The 18676-nt window shown below is 44.9% G+C and overlaps 1 long non-coding RNA gene across 1 annotated transcript; it reads left to right on the top strand.

Annotated features, from left to right (window-relative positions):
• Positions 1-5597: 5597 nt before the first annotated feature.
• LOC141416742 (uncharacterized) lies at positions 5598-16823 on the top strand. Its single transcript, XR_012441335.1, has 3 exons — positions 5598-5727; positions 12703-12948; positions 16183-16823. It is a non-coding gene; the product is annotated as an uncharacterized lncRNA (long non-coding RNA).
• The last annotated feature ends 1853 nt before the right edge of the window (positions 16824-18676 follow it).

Raw genomic sequence — 18676 nt, forward strand, 5'->3', positions numbered from 1 at the left:
ACCTAAGACATGTGAAGTCCTGAGTTCAAACCCTAGTTACCACAATAAAAAATCCAAAATCAGAGCAATAAAAAATTCAAAAGGAACAAAATGGACTGGAGGTGTGGCTCAAGTGGTAGAGCACAGAAGGAATAGAAATCATGCAAATACGCTTTCATACTACAATGGCATTAGTTTAAGAAATCAGTAACTGCCAGGCTCTGGTGGCTCCAGCCTGTAATCCAGCTACTCAGGAGGCAGAGATCAGGAGGATCACCGTTCGAAGCCAGCCTGTGCAAACAGTTCATGAGACTCTATCTCGAAATAGCCCATCACAAAAAAGGGCTGGCAGAGTGGCTCGAGGTGTAGGGCCTGAGTTCAAACTCCAGTACTAAAATGAAAAGCTGCTCTCTGAAAGATCTGTGTCATAAGAATAAAAATTCTAGAGCTCTTTGTGGTAGGGGTGCCCATCCAAGGCGGGCCAATCTGCAAGCAACTGCATAAATAACACTAAGTAAAATTAGTAAAACGATACGTTGTTTCCAGAACACGGAAAGAACCTAGAAGGTTTTGTTTTGAGTGCGGAGAGGTGCAGAAGCTATTTCTTTATCATGTCAGGAATGGAACAATATTTTCTTTTACCAAGGCATAAGGCTCTCTCCCCCAACCACCTTTGCAAGATCTGAATGTCCTCAGAGGAAGATGTCATGAATGAAACCTGTGCTCCTGGAGGGGAGCAGTGGATTCATTCGGTTCAGGTTTTGCCTGCAAAGACTGGGGACAAGGGAAGGCTGTTCAGGTTCCCCAAGGTAAAGGTAGTAAAGATGTATCAGCAACCTTTACAAATACTTCACCTCCTCTCTCAAGGTCTCTTGATTACATACATTTTACATTGCTGTAAAAATGTAATCAAATAAATACAGAAATCTTTTCAAGGTGACAAAACAAAACCAGGGATGGGCAGTGCTGACCTGAAGCTAAGCTGAAAGCCAGTCATGCAAGGTTTGCAAAGAGGAACCTCAATCCAAAGGAGTTGATTCCTTAGGATGTCTGCTCCCAGGAAAGATACTGGAGGAAGGAGTAAAAGGGTAGGGCAGGGGCTGTGGCTCAAGTGGTAGAACCATGCCTAGCAAGAGTGAGGCCCTGCGTTCAAACCCCAGTTTGGGAGTTGGGGGAAGTAAAAGCAAGTACTGGGTCTCTGCTTTCTTTTCTTAAAAATATCTATAAGCAGCCAGGTGCCAGTGTCCATGCCTGTACTCCTAACTACTTGGGAGGTTGAGATGGGGAGGATCGATGTTTGAGGCCAGCCAAGGTAAATAGTTTGCAGACCCCCATCTGCAAATTAACCAGAGCAAAATTGACTAGAGGTGTGTCTCAAATGGTAGAGCTCCTGCTATGCAAGAGTGAAGCCCTGAGTTCAAACCCCAGTCCCACCAAAATTATAATAATAAATAATAACAAAAAAGTTAAAACCCACAAGCAATTTCAATCTTTTTTTTTTTTAAGAACCATCAATTCATCTATGGGAAAACGATCATTAAAATGCTGAGTATGGTTGAAATACACTGCCAAGGACAAACAGCTGATAGTGATGTCAACTAGAGGAGGGAAGTTGGCATTTGGGAATGCCAGAGGTGTTTGGAAATTTCGGAATTTATTGCCAGCCCTAGCAAGAGCTAAAGACCCTGCTTCCCGTATATCCGGAAAACTTAAGGGGAAATGGGTATCCCCGGAGCAGCAAGGAAGGACAGGGGTCCCCAAGGCCGCCAGCTCCCCCGCCGGACCCCACGGGGCGGAGTCTCCGCGACCCCGCCGTCCCCGCACGGTCCGGGGAGACGCGGGGCTGCGGGCACCCAGCCGCCCACACGAGGCTCCGGGCTGGGCCCAGGTGGCCGCGCAGGCCCGGGACAGGACGCCGGGGTCCCGGCTGCCGGCCCAGCCCCACCCCGCGGCCCGCAGGGGACCGGGACCGAGCGACGCCGACGGACTCGGCCGCAGACTCCGGGACAGATGAGAGGAGGCCTGGGTTCCGACATGGCCGTTTCCCATCCTCACCCCCAGCCTCCGGACGCGGTCCTGCACTCACCATTTCCCGGCTTCCTCTCTAGGCTCCGGCGGCCAGCGACGGTCCCAGAGCCGCCCGAGGGCCTCCAGCGGCCGGAGTCCCGAGGTGGAGAGCGACGGGAGCGCGCAGCCTCCCTCACGCTGTCTGCGCAGCGTCGCCCCGCCCAACTCCTCCTGCAGCGTTCCTGATTGGACAATTCGTATGGACACACCCTCTTTGTCTGATTGACAGCCAAGCGGGAAGCCGCTAGATGAGCCTGCCCAGAGTTAGCCAGGGGTCAGGAATCTTGTCCCTGGGAGGGATTTTTTCCCTTTTAGGCAGAACTTGTTCTGCATCCGAGCTGGGCATTGATGTCTGCCCGCCACTCCGTGTGAATGTGGACACAGCTGAGCGCAGGAAATTCCAGATTCCGTTTCTAGATAAAGCGAGGCCATTTATCCAGAGCAAGAGGGGCATGCAGGACTTGCCTGACAGAAACAAGAGGGTCAGATGTCCTCCTGGGCTTGACATACCTTGTTTACGAATAGGGACACCAAAAAGTGACCTCACCATATCTAACAAAGAAACTGGATATGGGGCTGGAGGCGTGCATCAAATGGTAGAGTGTTTGCCTAGCAAGGGCCAGGCCCTGAGTTCAAATCCCAGTACCACCAAAGAACCTGGCTCCATTTGATCTTTGACAATTGACAGGATTGAGCTTTCATCCCATCCTTGTCTCACCCTCGCACTCTTGGCACTGGAGCTCTAGCGGCTGAATCCCAGACCCTAGCCAGAGCAGACAAACTTCTCAGACCAACCAGGCAAGGCAATGTATTCACTAAGGCTAGGGTGTGACTCAGTGCTTGCTTAGCATTCCTGAGGCACTGGGGTCCATGCTAGGAAGGAAGGGAGGGAGGCTGGGAGAGAGGAGAGGAGAGGTCGCTTGTTCAAGGAGCAGCCTGGTCTCCTCTGTCCAGTGTTGACTCCCTTCTACTCACAAGTGAGCTCAAGTCCCATTAAAGCCTTGCCTATATTCCTCACATGTTTGACTCGGTCTCATTTCTATTGCTTCCATACCAAAAGGTCCCTTCTCTCTGTAACAGGATGATGTAAGAGCCCAAATTCTTTTGTTCTTGTTTTGTTTTGTTTGAGACAGACTTACAGGCTGGCCTGGAACTCAGTGATCCCCTTGCCTCAGCCTCCTGAGGACTGGGATTACAGGTGTGTACGTACCATGACACCCTATTTGAATTCATTCTTTTGCAAGAGCTGTGCAGTTATCCTAGCACCTAACAGGAATGTGCAATTTATTATGAGGGCAGTCTTCCATCCCCGGACTATGTGAGTAAGGCATGGGGGCAGGAGAGATGGGGGAGCTCTAACCAGCAGTATATATAAGAGAATAGGATGTAGGGTCACTTAAATTTTGAGAACAAATGCCTGCACATCTTTTTAAAGGAGCAGTGGGAATGCAGGGAGCCCAGTCAGTCAGGTGGGAAGGATGTTTCTAAGTACTTGCTTCTGGACACCTGCTTGGGCCATTTTGGGTGTGACATTCTATTTCGAATGCCCAGGCAATAACATAGGCTGTGCTGTTCCCATTACAGAAGTCGATCACAAAGCCTACATATTACATAATTCCACTCAAACCAAAGTCCAGAATAGGAAAATCCATATGGACAAAAGTAGATTTGTGAATGGAAAAGGCAGGGAATTAAATGAGGAGGAGTGGAGTCTTTGCTCCCATTTCTTGTGTGGGAACAGGAAATGTTGCTCTCTCTTTTTCTCTCTCCCTCCCTCCACCTTATCTATACCTTATCCTCTTATACTAAAATAAGTCCTTGCTAAAACTTCCTTAAAAATAAAATAAATAAATAAATGAGAAGGAGTTGAAAAGACAGATGAGCAGATGAGAGTGATGGCTGAAGAGTACAGGGGTTTCTTTCTTTTTTCTTTCTTTTTTCTTTTTTTTCCCGTGGGACTGGGGCTTGAATTCAGTGTTTCATGCTTGCAAAGCATGCATTCTACTGCTTGAGCCACACCTCCAGTCCATTTTGCTCTGGTTATTTTGGAGATGGGGTCTCTGGAACTATTTGCCTGAATTGGCCTCAAATCTCGATCCTCCTAATCTCAGCCTCCCAAGTAGTTAGGATTACAGGTGTGAGGTACTGGCAACCAGCCAGGGGTTTCTTTTTAAGGTGATTAAAATGGTCTAGCATTGACTGTGGTGATGATTATATGGCTCCATGGACATAACGAAAACCAGAGTGTGCACTTTGAAGGGTGTGTTGGATAGCATGCATATTTTATCTTGCTATAGCTGTCCCAATACATAAATAAAGGCATTAGGAGTTTTAATACAATTTGTTAGACCTATTAAGTACATCTCAAATGTTTATAAGCTGTGTGTGTGTGTGTGTGTGTGTGTGTGTGTGTGTGTGTGAGAGAGAGTGTGTGGCACTGAGGCTACTTGAGCCACTCTGCCAGTCTGCTTTTTTGTTTGTTTTGGCAGTACTGGGTTTTGAATTCAAGGCCTCATACTTGCTAGGCAGGTGCTCTACCACTTGAGCTGTTCTGCCAGCCCTTTTTTTTTTTTAAATGTTAACAGAAAAACAGAACCAGACAGAAGATAAAATGCTAAAGACAGATTTTCTTCAGCGAAGTATTGCAGTAGGAGATAAGAGACTCCTGTATAGAGCTAGGCTCAATTCCAAATATAACCAGAAGATGTGGGAATTTCATAGCCAAGGAGCAAGTTGGGAGAAGGAGGCACTGGTGGATGGAAAATTCCTAAGAGCAGACATTAGTCTTGGAGAATTCTGGCTGAAGGCAGACCAAGATGGTCACATATCGTGAGGGCGGGGAGTGTGGATGAAGAGTTTAATCAGCTATGAAATATCCAAGGTAGCAAATTCCCCCTAAACCACCTTAACAGAATTCTTGCTAAAACTGTATTCTACAAGGAAGTATAAAGATGGTTCTTGTTTGGGAGAGAGTAAATTATCTTTGTGACTTATCTCAGTGAAAATAGGAATTTAATTGCCTTAGGGATCTCATAGCCACTTGTATTTCAAAATTCTATTGGGGCTTGAGCCATAGTTAACGGTAGAGCACTTTCCTAAATGCGCAAGGCCCTGGGTTTGCTCTCCAGCACCACAAACAAAATAAAACTTTAAGGACACTCAAAAGTCATCCAGCCCAGTGCTGATAGCTCACACCTGCAATCCTAACTACTCAGGAGGCAGAGATCAGGAGTATCAAAGTTCAAAGTCAGCTCTGGGCAAATAGACGCTATCAAAAAAAAAAAAAAATCACACACACGAAAAAAAGGGCTGGTAGAGTGACTCAAGTGGTTGAGTGCCTAGCAAGTGTGAGGCCCTGAGTTCAAACCCCAGTAACACCAAAAAAAAAAAAAAAAATTCTGGTTAAAAGGCAAACATCGGTAGCAGAGCCAGATTCCTGCAAACAGAAGCCTACTTGACTCAAGGGCGTGACCTCCAGACCAGCTGTCACTCAAGCCAAAGGAGGTGGAGCTGTACGAATTGTCCAATCAGGAGCGTGGAAGGAACTATGGGTGGGCCACGCTCTGTGGCTGAAGAAATCAGCAGGCGGCTGTAGCTGCTTGGTATCTCAGGAGGTTCAGGTGCAGCTGCAGGCGCGGGAACTGCAGGGAGGCTACGTGGACACCCCAAAACCGGGAAATGGTGAGTCCAGTAGCGGGCGTCTGCAGACAGGGAGACAGGAGCTGCCGGAATCGCTGGTACCGGCTATGGTGAGACCCGGGCCTCCCCGCCTCGGCCCCTTGATCCCAAAGGGGGTCCTCGAATATACAGGACGCAGGGTCTCACATCCACCATCCTGTGCCCCAGTCTAGCTCTTTGTAGTGCTGGCAGTAAATTTGCTAATTCCCAGTTTTCTCAACTCATTCCTTTTTTTTTTTTTTTTTTTTTTTTTTTTTTGCGGTACTGGGGTTTGAACTCAGGGACCACACCTTGAGCCACTTCACTCCACCAGCCCTTTTTTGTGATGGGTATTTTCGAGATAGGGTCTTCAGAACTATTTGCCCGGGCTGGCTGCCAACTGCAATCCGCCTGATCGCTTCCTCGTAAGTAGCTGGGATTACAGGCGTGAGCAACCGGCACCCGGCTGCTGACCTCATTATTACATCTGTCCTGCTAAATGCAAGTTATAGGCGCCCAGTGATTTGGACCGAGCTCCTGCACAAGACCCAACAACCCTGACACATGGAGCTAGTCATGCTGAATTTCCATGTCACAGAGTCCAAACTGCCTGGTTTATCGGACCTTCCTGTGTTAGAAATATCTTTAAGATAATTGGAGTGTCACGAGAAGAGACGACACAGCTCAGAAGTCAACAGGCGAGGCAAAATGTACTTCTGCAGAAGGGTGCACACCAGAAACTCAGGGAAGCAAGCACCCTGGGCGGGAAATCCATTGGGATTTTATTTCTCACTGAAGCTGCCCCTCCCCTGTCCCTGGATTGGGCAGGTTTGGAGTTCACAGTCTACACAGCTGGCTAATTAGAAAGGGGCCAGGTTAGGAGGGGGCTTTGGGAGCAAAGAAGTTTTAAAAATTCCAGGGAAGCAGTAACTTTTAGGTTATCAGCTGCAGAACCTAACCAGTAGATAACAGTTCTGAGTGCCCAGGAGGGGTGCTGTTTATTATTGTCCAATATGGAGACGTTACCTAGACCCCCCCAAAACACAGGGACAATAAGTGAGCTTTAGAACTTCCCTTTACTAGACAGGATTATTCTCCACCCATTCAAGGATCCTTGCAGCTCTTTAACATCTCAAAGAGGAAAGCAGAAGCAGGTAGCTCCTCTTTGTCTCCCTGTTCCTATAACAGCATCCAAAGGAGATGGGAGGGGCCAGCTGCTCTGGCTCTCCTTGTTCCAACGTCAGAGTCTGGCCCTTTAAATATTGATTAAAATAATTTCCCTGTCTCCTCATCTCCCTATCCTGCCTCAATATTATTGTTGTACTGGGGGTACATTGTGATATTTACAAAAGCACTAATATATCCTAAATTCATCCCCTCCATCTGTCTCCTTTATTCCCCCCCTTCCTTTCTCAGAATAATTTCAACAGGTGTCATTTTTCCGTTTTCACATATGTCACCTGGTAACCTTTCATTTAAGCATGGAGACATGGGATTAGGATGGCTCTGTAATCAAAGCGTTTAAATTTCATTATCTTTTTTTCCACAGAGCAATGGATGGCTTTTTTTCTGTAAATTGGTTCATCATTCTATAAACCAATTTTTTTTTTTTGGTGGTACTGGGTTTTGAACTCAGGCCCTCATGCTTCTTAGGCAGGTGTTCCTACCACTCCACCAGCAATGGATGGCTTTGTTACGTGTCAGTTTGAAGTGTTGTGGGCTGGTGTCAAGGGTCCTTGCCTTATAGGCCAGAGAACAGGTGCAGAGGCAGCTGATTGACTTGGGAGCCAAAGCCAGTATAGGAAGTGGGATTTATTAGAGAGAAAGGAAAGGGTACAGCTAGAGCAGCGCAGCAGAGCCTGGACATCAGTAACTCGCTGCTCAGGTGAAGGCTGGGGTTTTTATGGACGTTTTAATTCTGGGTTAGGTGGGTTTTTCTCATTGGCCATGGATTCTCATGCTTTCTCAGGTGAACTGGTTTGCCCCTTATAGGGGAGGGGAAACAATCTTGAGAGCAGTTTGCTCATCAGCCCTATGGCAGATCTATCAGACCCTGTATCTCCTCTTCAGGATGCAGAAATGCAGATTTACAACTCCTCAGGATACAGGAATGATAGTGCTCTCCATGGGGGATGGGATACTCATCTGCCTTAGGTCTCTAGATCCAACAGCTTTTTTAAATTTAAGATTTTTGTTTGTTTGAGAATTTTTTTACATGAGAAGAATGCAAAGAGTAACCACCTAGGACTAATTACAGAAAATTCTTGTGCCTCTCTTCCTAGTATTTTTTCTGGGCACTGAATCCATCCTTTGGTAATTCTTCTGGGTTGAGATTCTTCTTTGCAAGCTTTAGTGAATGATCTGTCCTTACAGCACAGTCCCATCCCAGCACTGTCTGTCCCTGGACCTGTCACCTTGAAAAGTTCTATTCACTTAATTTGAGTCTTAGTTTTTTGGTAAATGTGAAATGTATGTCATTAAAAAAGCTCAAAGAGCAATATAAAATATTTTCAAAGAGGGGAAAAAGACATGAATCTGGGTGTCGTGGCTCATGCCTGTAATCCTAGCTACTTGGGAGGCTGAGATCAAGAGGATTTGGGTTATAGGCCAGCCCCAGCAAATAGTTTGCAAGATCCTATCTCCAAAATAACCACAGCAAAATGAACTGGCGGTGTGGCTCAAGCAGTAGAGCGCCTGCTTTGCAAGCACAAAGCCTTGAGTTCAAACCTTGATCCCTCAAAAATAATACTAATAATAATAATTCAGAGTTTAGCCTTCCAGCACCTAGAAGTGTTCACATATGAGTAACTGATTACAAAATAATTCTTGCCATGGAAGTAAGAAATAACTGACAGCTTCATTTTCTCGTTGTTGCTTCTGTTTCTTTGTTGTACATGTGTTGCTGGAGATCAAATCCAGGGCCTGTGTGTGCAAGGCAATCCTTGTACCACTACTTTATTTTCTGAAAGGATTAGATAGATACGTATGGGTTTTCTTGTTGAAGTAGTAACTGATCCTTACAATTTTCTATCCTCATTTTAACACAAACACTGCGTGAAGTAATTCTTGCTGGATTCTTCAAGCTGTTTTGTTTTTTTTTTTTTGTAGCTGTTCAGTTTTTGTTGTGTTGTGGATAGAAGACAGGGCTTTAGTCATGCTAGGCAAGTATTTGGGCCACATCCCCAGCCCAAATACTGGGTTTGCTTCATTTAAGATATCAAGGGCTGGGCATGGTGGGGCACAGCTATACTCCCAGCTACACAGAAGAGAGAGATTAGGAAGATTGGGGTTTGAGGCCAGCCTTGGAAAAATGTTAATGAGACCCCCATCTCAATGAATAAGCTGGGTATAGTATTGTGTGACTGTAATCCCGGCTACATGTGAAGCATAGGCAGGAGAATCTCTGTCCATGCTGGCGCAGGCAACAACACAAGACCCTATCTGAAAAAATAATTAAAAGTAAAAAAGGGCTGTGGGTGTGGTAGAGGTAGAGTGCCTGCCTAGCAAGTTCGAGGCTCTGCATTCAAACCCCAGTCTGAGGGGTGAAAGGCAATATGATGGTGGTCCAAAGCCACATTACCGACCTGAGGCTAGAGACTCCAGGTTCAGACCACCCTTGAGCCTGCAAAAGGTGGCAGAGGAAGCCCTAGTTGGTCCTTCCTGTGGAGCCTGCCCCACAGGGGTCCTGCCTGCTCACACCCACCAAGGAAGGTGCTCTTGACAGAGACTGCAAAGCACTGAAAAGCTGGGGACCCACATGCACCTGCAGTTTGGGTGCATGGGATTGTGATGCTTTTTCTGAGCTGAAATTGTGGTTTCCTAGGGCCTGCTTTTTTGTCAGGGCACAGTGTAATTTTTTCAGATTGAGAAAGTCTGTGAAGGTCACTAATTCTGTCTCCTGACACAGAAGAATTTGAGTGTTCATTTTTACTGGGATCTACCTGAGAGTTTATCATCACTCCTGAGAACTGAACACTGGGGAAGCGAATATTTCTTAGTTGCCAGGAGAGAGCAGCGAGGGTGGGTGGGGCGTGCTTGTGGCTGCTCCCTGTGTCCCTCCCCACCATCTCCAGGGCCTGCTCTAGTCATTATTATATCCCAACAGGACAGAGAGTGGACCCCAAGCTTGGGTATGGGTTTAACCACCCCACACACATTTAGGTTCAGCCCAGGACCTCCTGCATGCTAGGCAAGCTATCTATCGTTTGGCTAGACTCCTGCCCTTTTGTTTCATATTTTGTTTTATGATATTTATTTTATGATTTGTTTTATGACATTTTGTTTTAAGATAAGGTCCTGCTGACTGGCCCCAACCTGAAGATCCTCCTGCCTTGCCTTCCAAGTAACCGGGTGTTAACCTTACAATGTGCATTTTCCTTCTGAATTTTGGAAGCAGGCTGCTTATCTGAGCTGGTTTGAATATTTGTGACTTAATTTTAAGTTGATTGAGAAATTCAATGTAAGGGAAGAAAATTCTGGGACCAGAATTCTGGAACAATTCAAAACAGAATTGTTGTTTTGAAGCAGGATGTGAGAGGGCTGGATGTGCATTACTCATATTTAGATGAGCTTTTGTGTGTGCATGTCCCTAGAGAGCTATGAGATTTAAAAGGTTCTTATGAGTATAAAGCGAATGAATTTCTGTTTTAATTGCTATGTGGAAAATGATCCCCAAAAGCCTGTAACTTTGAAAACCCGACTGCATTTAACAAATTAGGTCCACACCACAATAGCATTAGAATACATTCCTGAAGCTGCGTGAGTGGCCATGGAGGAACACATTGTGGTACAGCCTGTCACCTTAGTTAGAGATGTGAACATTCATGTTTTGCATGGCTTTGGATGTTTCATTCTGGTTTTGGTTTTGGCATACTGGGGATCAAACTCCAGGCTAGAGCATACCAGGCAAGCTTTCTACCACTGCACTACACCCCAGTGACTAGATGAAGTCCCCAGGCTTCTGTTGCCCTGGCTGGCCTGGAAAGGCTTGTACTTTACTTTTCTAACAGTGTGTAAAAAATAAAATTGAACTTTAGAATGATGTCTTATGTAAGAAAGTTAAAGTTAAATTTTCAAAAATGAGGGGCTGGAGGCATGGCTCAATTAGTAGGGCACTTGCCTGGCAAGCACAATGTTCTGAGTTCAAATTCCAGTATTGCCAAAAAAAGAAAGAAACTTATGTAAAGATTGGGGTTTTTTATTTTTTTGGCTTTTTATTTTTTTGGGGGTGGTACTGGGGCTTGAACTCAGGGCATTATGCTTGCTAGGAAGGTGCTCTACCACTTGAGCTACCACTCTGGTGGCCCTAAGTCTTCTTAAATAGTAAAATATTGTGTATATAAATACCTCCAGGGGCTTAGCCTGATTGCAGTACAAGATATTTGCAAGTAAAATACCAAAGCAAAACCCCACTGAACCAATGAACAGACACTTAAAGTACCAGAATTAAAACAGGTCATGTTAAGGGGAGGGAAAACTAGTGAGAGAGGGAGGGTAAATGAAGAGGATAAAGCAGGGTGAATATGGTTAACCTACTTTCTATACAACTGTGGAACACTGAAACCTGTCGAAGTCATTTTGAGAAAGGGAGTGGTAGAAGAGGGAGAATATTGGAGGGGACGAGCCAAACCTGGGTATAATATATGTATAAATGGAAATGTCACAAGGGCCCCCTATATAACTGTCATATACTAATAAAAAATTTTTAAATAAAAACAAAAAAACAAACCTCCATTCCCTTTAAAGAAATAATGCATGTGGGGGTGGGGGGTACCAACAAGACAGGAAATCTTGTGACTGCCTGCAGCCACCCTCTAATAAACACCATTTTGAAAAGTTATTTATTTTTTAATTTAGTTTGGTGAGACTGGAGTTTGAACTCAGGGCTTTGCACTTGCAAAGCAGGTGATCTACTGCTTGAGCCACACCCCCAATCCATTTTGCTCCGATTATTTTGGAGATGGGGCCTCGTGAACTATTTGCCTGGACTATACTTGAACCTTGATCACCCTGATCTCAGTCTCCCAAGTAGCTAGGATTACAGGCATAAGGCTGTAATTACAGACACCTGGCTCTAATAACCATTTTTGATCATTTCTTGTGCATCTACTTATGCTGACCTTGAACTCACAAATCAGATGAGGAATGGGGGGGATTCCTTCAGCTTCCCAGTTTCCACACAAAATCACCAGTACTTGAGATCCATAAATGGAAAAAAGTATCTCAAGGGGTCTCAAAACAAGGACTCACAAGGTGGAAGTTCTAGCAAGGATTTATTATAGTATACAAGATAAAGTAGGGAGAGAGAGGAAAAGAGAGAGAAACATTTCCTGCTCCCACGAAGGAGTTGGGAGTAGAAATTCAAAATGGTGGTTCTTATCTGCATCTCATACTTTCTGGGCTGGGGGAAAGAGACATGGTTATATTGTATAACAACACTTCATCATTAGACAGTGGATCTGGGTGTCCAAGAAGGTTGCTATTTATTACTTTAAAATATGGAGATGGGATCCAGGCCTACCCAAAACATAGGGACAACAGTGAGCTTTAGAACTTCCTTTTGCTAGACATGCCTTCCATTTTTCTGTCCCTCTATCCAGTCAAGGAGCCTTGCAGCTTCTTAACATCTCCAAGGGGAAGGCAGATGGAGACAGTCACTATCTCCCCATTCTTGTAACTTAACATCTAAAAGTGGGTATTGCGTGTTAAGATGAACATTAGGGCAGTCTTGTTAGGATCAGGTAGCTTGTCACTTGCAGATGGCTTACTGGAAAAACCTCACCTGGCCCCAGAAAATAACAAACATACCCACTCACAAAAGAATTTTCCCTGCCCAAGAACTTTCCAGGACTTTTCCATCAACGCCCTGAATGTACCCCCAGTCTATAAGCAGCAGGGGGTCCTAACGTCTACTGAGAACCCTCCACAGGTTTTCTTTCCTGAATAAAATCTGTGCTCATGTTGAGCCGTCTCCTTGTCTATCTCTCCACCCTTTTTCAGTAACATCTGGTGCAGAAACCCAGGATGGGACTTGTAGTTCGACACTCAGCTCTCCACTCTTGCAACCTGGGAAGCAGTGGGCAGGGGCATTCATCCTTGGCTAACTCCAGACACTGAGATAAGAGTCGCCATCCTCTGTCCTTTGCTGCCTCTCCCTCCCTTTCCTTCCTCTCCGTTCTTTGTTGGCTCCATGAGAGACTACTCTCCACTGCTGGACCTTCCATCTAACACCAGCCTTCAATTTTGGTGAGTTTCCCCTTTTTTTGGATTTCTCTCACTGCTTGTCCTACTGTGCATGTCCTACTGCAGACCACAGTGAATCTCTGGCACCACATGAGAGAATCCCTCTGTCCACCAACTGAGTGGATTCAGCTGTTATTTTCTGGGCACACCTAGAAAATTCAGGGACAGTCTGCTCTCCTCCAAAACTTTCAGACCCTGCGTCTCACAGAAACCATCAGGCCTAAATGGTGGATTTTCTACTATAACGTAATCTGGCCCCAATATAAATTAGACAATGATAACCATTGGCACAAACAGCACTTTCAACTTCCAAATTCAGTGCGATCTTAATAACTTCCTCCAACACTGTGGAAAATGGTCTGAGGTCCCCTGTATCCAGGCCTTTGTTTATCTCCATTCTAGACCCTTTCTTTCAATCTTGTTTGCCTTATCATATTTTCCTCCTAAGAAAAAATCCCCCTCAGGTTTCTCTGCCTTCCTTTAAAAAAACCTCCTCCTCTTCTGACTTCAACCTAGTTGATTTTCTCTAAATCTCTCTCAGCCATGATGGAGGTTTCTTTCACCCCTCCTATTCCATGGCCTGCTCCTGTCTCCTCCTGGACTGGCTATCAAGTGAGGATAATAGACAAAAAAATGGATGAGGAGAAAAAAAAGTCCTACTCAAGTCACATTGTCAGTTTTCTCAGCCTCCTGAGTGACTCACATGGCCCCACGCCAAAAACATAACAGCACTTGGAAACCTAAATGATATGTGGCTGAGAATTGGAGCTGCTTCTCTGTCCTGACCCCTTGGATTTTTTTCTACCTAATGCTAAGCCTCTAAATCTGCCTACAGTCTACTAAGTTCTTTTCCTTTATGTCCTGCTTTTGAGACAGGCTCTTTTCCCCACTGCAGACATGTCAGGACCAGGAGAGGGAACTGACCATGTCCAGGTCGCTGTAGGTGGTGACCCTGGGCTGATCCATCTACACTCCTGGCTGAGGCACCATGTGGTTGGGGTTCTGGATCCATGCCCTCAGCCTTACATGCACACATAAGAGAATCAACCCATAATTCCATATCCATTATCAGGAGGAGGATATGGGATGCCAGCTTTGCACTCAAAACTAGGCTCTCTAAATTGACATTAAAGGTTTGGCTTGGCAGAGTAGGTCAGGGCCTAGCAGGCATGAGGCCCTGAGTTCAAACCTAAGTACCTCAAAAAAAAAAAAATAGGTTTGACTAATAAAGTTGCTGTAGCCCAAGGGAAACTACTAATACAGCTTATTTAGGAAGCATGACCTAGGGGGTAAATCTGAAGTCTTTTAATATTAAAAAGAGGCAACAGGGTCACCTGCCTCCTGGCTTGAATGGACAAGACCACACTTCAGGCAGTTAACCATAAAAAAATATAAAAGAGGTTACACAGCGTCCAAAAAAACCTCAGCCATCTTCTCTAGCATTTCAGAGGCAATGACCAAATATACCACTATTATACCTGACTCAGATGAGGAAAAATTTACCTTCACTTTCCTTTTCCTTGTGTGGAGGCTCTTCTGAGCCATTTGGGGTTTGTCTAATCTATTTGGGCTTTTGCCGAATGTCTGACAAAAAATTTTGGATCCCTTGTTTGGAGACTTCCCTGAGAAGTTAGGGTGATTTAAAAATTTTGTGCTAGCAATTGGCAGGGAAGGAATGTAAGGTAACAGAACCCAGAGTGCTTATGTTCAAGATCTCTGTTGTAAATGATTTAAGAATAAAGCACTAAATGCATCTTGCCCAATAGGAAGAATTCTAGCTGACTAGTCAACTAAAAAGGAAAAGATAATGTCTATGGGTATACTCAAAATTAACATGTTTTTGTACGTCATTGTGTGTATTTTGTGTATGTCCATCAGTCTGTACCTATGATGATTGGTTTGTCAGAGGCTAAAACTCTGATGGCTATGGAAACAGTCTTATATAAAACATTTTCCTAGCTAGGCATTGGTGGCTCATGCCTGTAATCCTACCTACCTGGGAGGCAGAGATGAGGAGGATCACAGTTTGAAACCAGCCTGGGCAAATAGATTGAAAGACACCATCTTGAAAAAAACACATCACAAAGAAAACTTTTGAGAAATAACTAACATCTTACAGCCACTTAATTTTTGCATGTTCTTAACCTTGTTTTTTTTTTTTTAGCAGTGCTTAAGTTTGAACTCCGGGCCTTATGCTTGCTAGGCAGGCACTCTACCACTTGAGCCACTCCACCAGCAATATTTTGTGTTGGATATTTTTGAAATAGGGTCCCACAAACTATGTCCAGGGCTTGGTTGTGGTCCATTTGACTAAATTAGCACTGACTCCCACATAGCCTGCCTGTTGTGGCCCCTCAGACATGGGATCAAATCAGACCATGTGGGAAAAAGCTTATCCTGGTAACCAGGCACTTTCATTAACCAAAATGGTTAATTGGTGAAACCTTCAGTGAAAACTGTTCAGAAACAGATAATTTGGAGACAAGGGGGAAACTGTTAAAATCCAAATGGAGTCATCTGTGCCAGACCTCACAAAATTACTAAAGTCAAGAGGTTACTAGACATCCAAGACCTTTGAAAGAAAGCAAACTCATATTTTCAGCCAAGTCCTTCTATTTAAGTAGAGACAAAAATGATTACTTTATAATGGTGTTTATAGTTTTAGAATTATCAACAAGTACTTTTGACTTTACTGTCAGCTATCTATCCCCTTCTCCTGTACTAATTTATCACTGGTCTACACCCTAATTCTCTCAAGATTGAGGAATATTCAAACCTAAGGGGGAAATTGTAAGAGGTGCTCAAATATTGGGCCCATAAATTAACTAGACACAAAAACAACTTGGCATCTCTGTCTCCATTTTGTACCTAATGTCCTTTGCTCTGAGCTACTTTCTCCTGCAGCCATCTTGGAGTCAAGGAAGGACAAGAAAGCTCGATAACACCTTATGAGACTGAAACTTCCCATAACCAGGGAAACCCAAGCCCAAAGACTCATACAACTCTTTCCACTTCTTGGTGACCTGGGGCTCTTGGCCTCCCTGGGAACCGGGACAGTAGAAATAACTTCCTCGCTATGCTTTCAACATCAAGGACTCTCTCTGGTACCTTAGAAGATCTGGCCCAGTCCCTCACCACCCTCCAAAATCAAATTGATTCCTTAGCAGAGGTGGTCCTCCAAACCATCAAACTCTTGACCTCCTAATTGCTAAAAGGGGGGAAATGTGTCTCTTACAGGAAGAACACTGTTTTCATGTCAACCAGTCCTGGGCTGTTCTCAATGGTGTTAAAAGACTCCTGGAAATCGCCTCCAAACTCCAGCAATGAGCAACAGACAACTGAGGACAGTGACCTACCTGGGCTAAGTGGATGGCATTGATGGTCCCTGTACTGGGAACTGTTATTTTTTTTCTTTATTTTGCTGGCCATTGTACCTTGCATCTTTTAAATCACTTTCTCACTTTGTTTCCCAGAGGTACCATGCTTTTGTCCAGGACACCACCCAAAACAGGTCAACTCAGTCATGTTCCTTCATGGACCTAATACAGCTGTCAAACAAGAAGACCAGAGGTCCTTTTAAGAGACCTCAGTGCCTCAACCCAGCAAGAAACAGTTAACAAACTAACATCATTCCTTTTCCAAAAAATATATATCAAAAGACAGAAATGTTAGGGTAAAATCCAGGTCAGCTTTGTTAGAACCAAATGCCATTTCACCAACAGATGGCTTACTGGAAAAAAACCTCACCTGGCCCCAAAGAATAACAAACATCTGCCTTCAGCCATTACCTCTAGCTTCTGCAGGAGAGACACTCCTCTTCCCAACCCTCACCCCACCCCCACAGGTTTTCTTTCCCAAATAAAACCTGTGCTGATTTTGAGCTGTCTCAGTCTATCACTCCATGTCTTTTTTTTTTTTTTTTTTTTTTTTTTTCAGTAAGAGGACTTGCTGTTCTGGCTTTTCAGTTTTTATTTCCTTGTTCCAGTGTTTGAGTTTGACACTTTTAATATTTATTAAAATATCATTTCCCTTTCTCATCTATCCATCCTGCCTCCCAAGTACTAGGATTACAGGAGTGCACCTCACACCTGGCACATTTTGTCTTCCTCATGTTTGTTCTTGTAATGAGTAGTTAAGACTCACACTTTCTTTTGCCCACTTTGGCATGCCTAAAGACCCTCACCTGCTTGAGAGAGGTCTGCTTTGCTATCCTCACAGATCTGTCGTATGAGGCAGCAGCTTCTTCATGCCCACTCAGCATGTGTGCTGCATATCACAGCCATCACCGTCAAGGGCAGTACCACCTCAGGTGACCTTAACAGTTGATACAGGGTGTCCAGGCATTAACCACACTCCCTGGGTCCTCTCTCACTCTGACCTGATGACCAGCATGCACTCTGTGATGCATTTTGAGACAGGGTTATCTCTGTGTGGCCCAGACTGTCCTTGAACTCATGGTCCCCCTGCCTCAGCCTCTGGGGGCTGTGCTTACAGTCATGCACCACCTCTCCTAGCTCCAGCATGCACTCTGACCTCTGCTAGAATTGCTTCTTTGACCACTGCCGCTCTCTATTGCATGATGAGCCCTCCCAAGCTGGGTTCTAGATTTGAAAGTGGGGTTTTGGACCCAAAGCCCAAACTCCTGGGATTTCATGTGCCAGGTCCAGCCATGTACACCAAATAAAGAGGCATGGTGAAGGCAGTGAAAGGAGATTTATGTTACATCGCTCAGGACATGCTGTGGGAAGAGGCAGGGTAAGTACTTAGCTCATCTTCAGCCATCTTTGGGGTAAGATATGAGTTAGAGATTTAAATAGACAAAAGAACCAGGGGCAGGGGACAAGGTATGCATAGTTAAAACAGTCCCAATCACAGGTGTGTTCCGGTTGATCATGTCAGTCCAAGGATTCCAAGAAGGGTTCTGGAGATGTTATTGCTGTCATCACTGGAGGGGAGTAATCTGGCTCCAGTGAGATGATTACTCCTGCTCCAGGGTACAGCCTTATCATTGTAAGTAACTGTCTTCATTTGGAGAGGTGGTCTGTCCTGCAAGCCTCAGCTATTCCTTAGGGGAAGTTTCGGTCCCTTATTATAGAGATGTTATTAATCATTCCTGTCCTTCCTTGATTAGAAAGGACAATATATACAAAATGGAGGCAGAGATGCCAAGCTTTTCTCCTGTGTTTAGTTAATCATGGACCAAAGTAAGGAGTCAGAGCTTTTCAGCAGTAGTTTAAGCACCTTTAATAGATTCAGCCAACCCAAGTAGGCAGTTGGGATAGTTACGGGGTGTTTGTAAGCAGGAGTGTGGGATCACAGCCCTCCTTGAAGTGGTCCCAAAGGGATGTCTTGACTGGGTCTTAAATGTGTGTTTAGTTTGAAGTTGTGACTGATGCTGGGTTGGCCTTATACACAGGACATGGAGGTGAATGTTCCCTATGTAAAAGGTGACTCACAGGTAGTGTTGCCTCTGAAAGAGCAGTCACTTAAAAAGAACAAAGAGATGAGCACAAGTAGAAGTTAGCCATTACAAGCAGACTCAGTCCACAGGCCTAATAGCTGAGGGTCACACCAGGATGAAGTGCTGCTGCCACACAGGCCTCTATCACAGAGATCCTGATCTCAGAGCCTACAGGCACACCACCTATGGCAACCTGGTGGCAGAGGAAAGGGGTCAGAGAGATTCTAAAATGCTATAAAGCCCATTTGCCAGGCTAAAGAGTGTGGCTTA

The sequence above is a fragment of the Castor canadensis genome, chromosome 14 (assembly GCF_047511655.1).
Source record: "Castor canadensis chromosome 14, mCasCan1.hap1v2, whole genome shotgun sequence".
In the NCBI taxonomy this organism is placed as follows: Eukaryota; Metazoa; Chordata; class Mammalia; order Rodentia; family Castoridae; genus Castor; species Castor canadensis.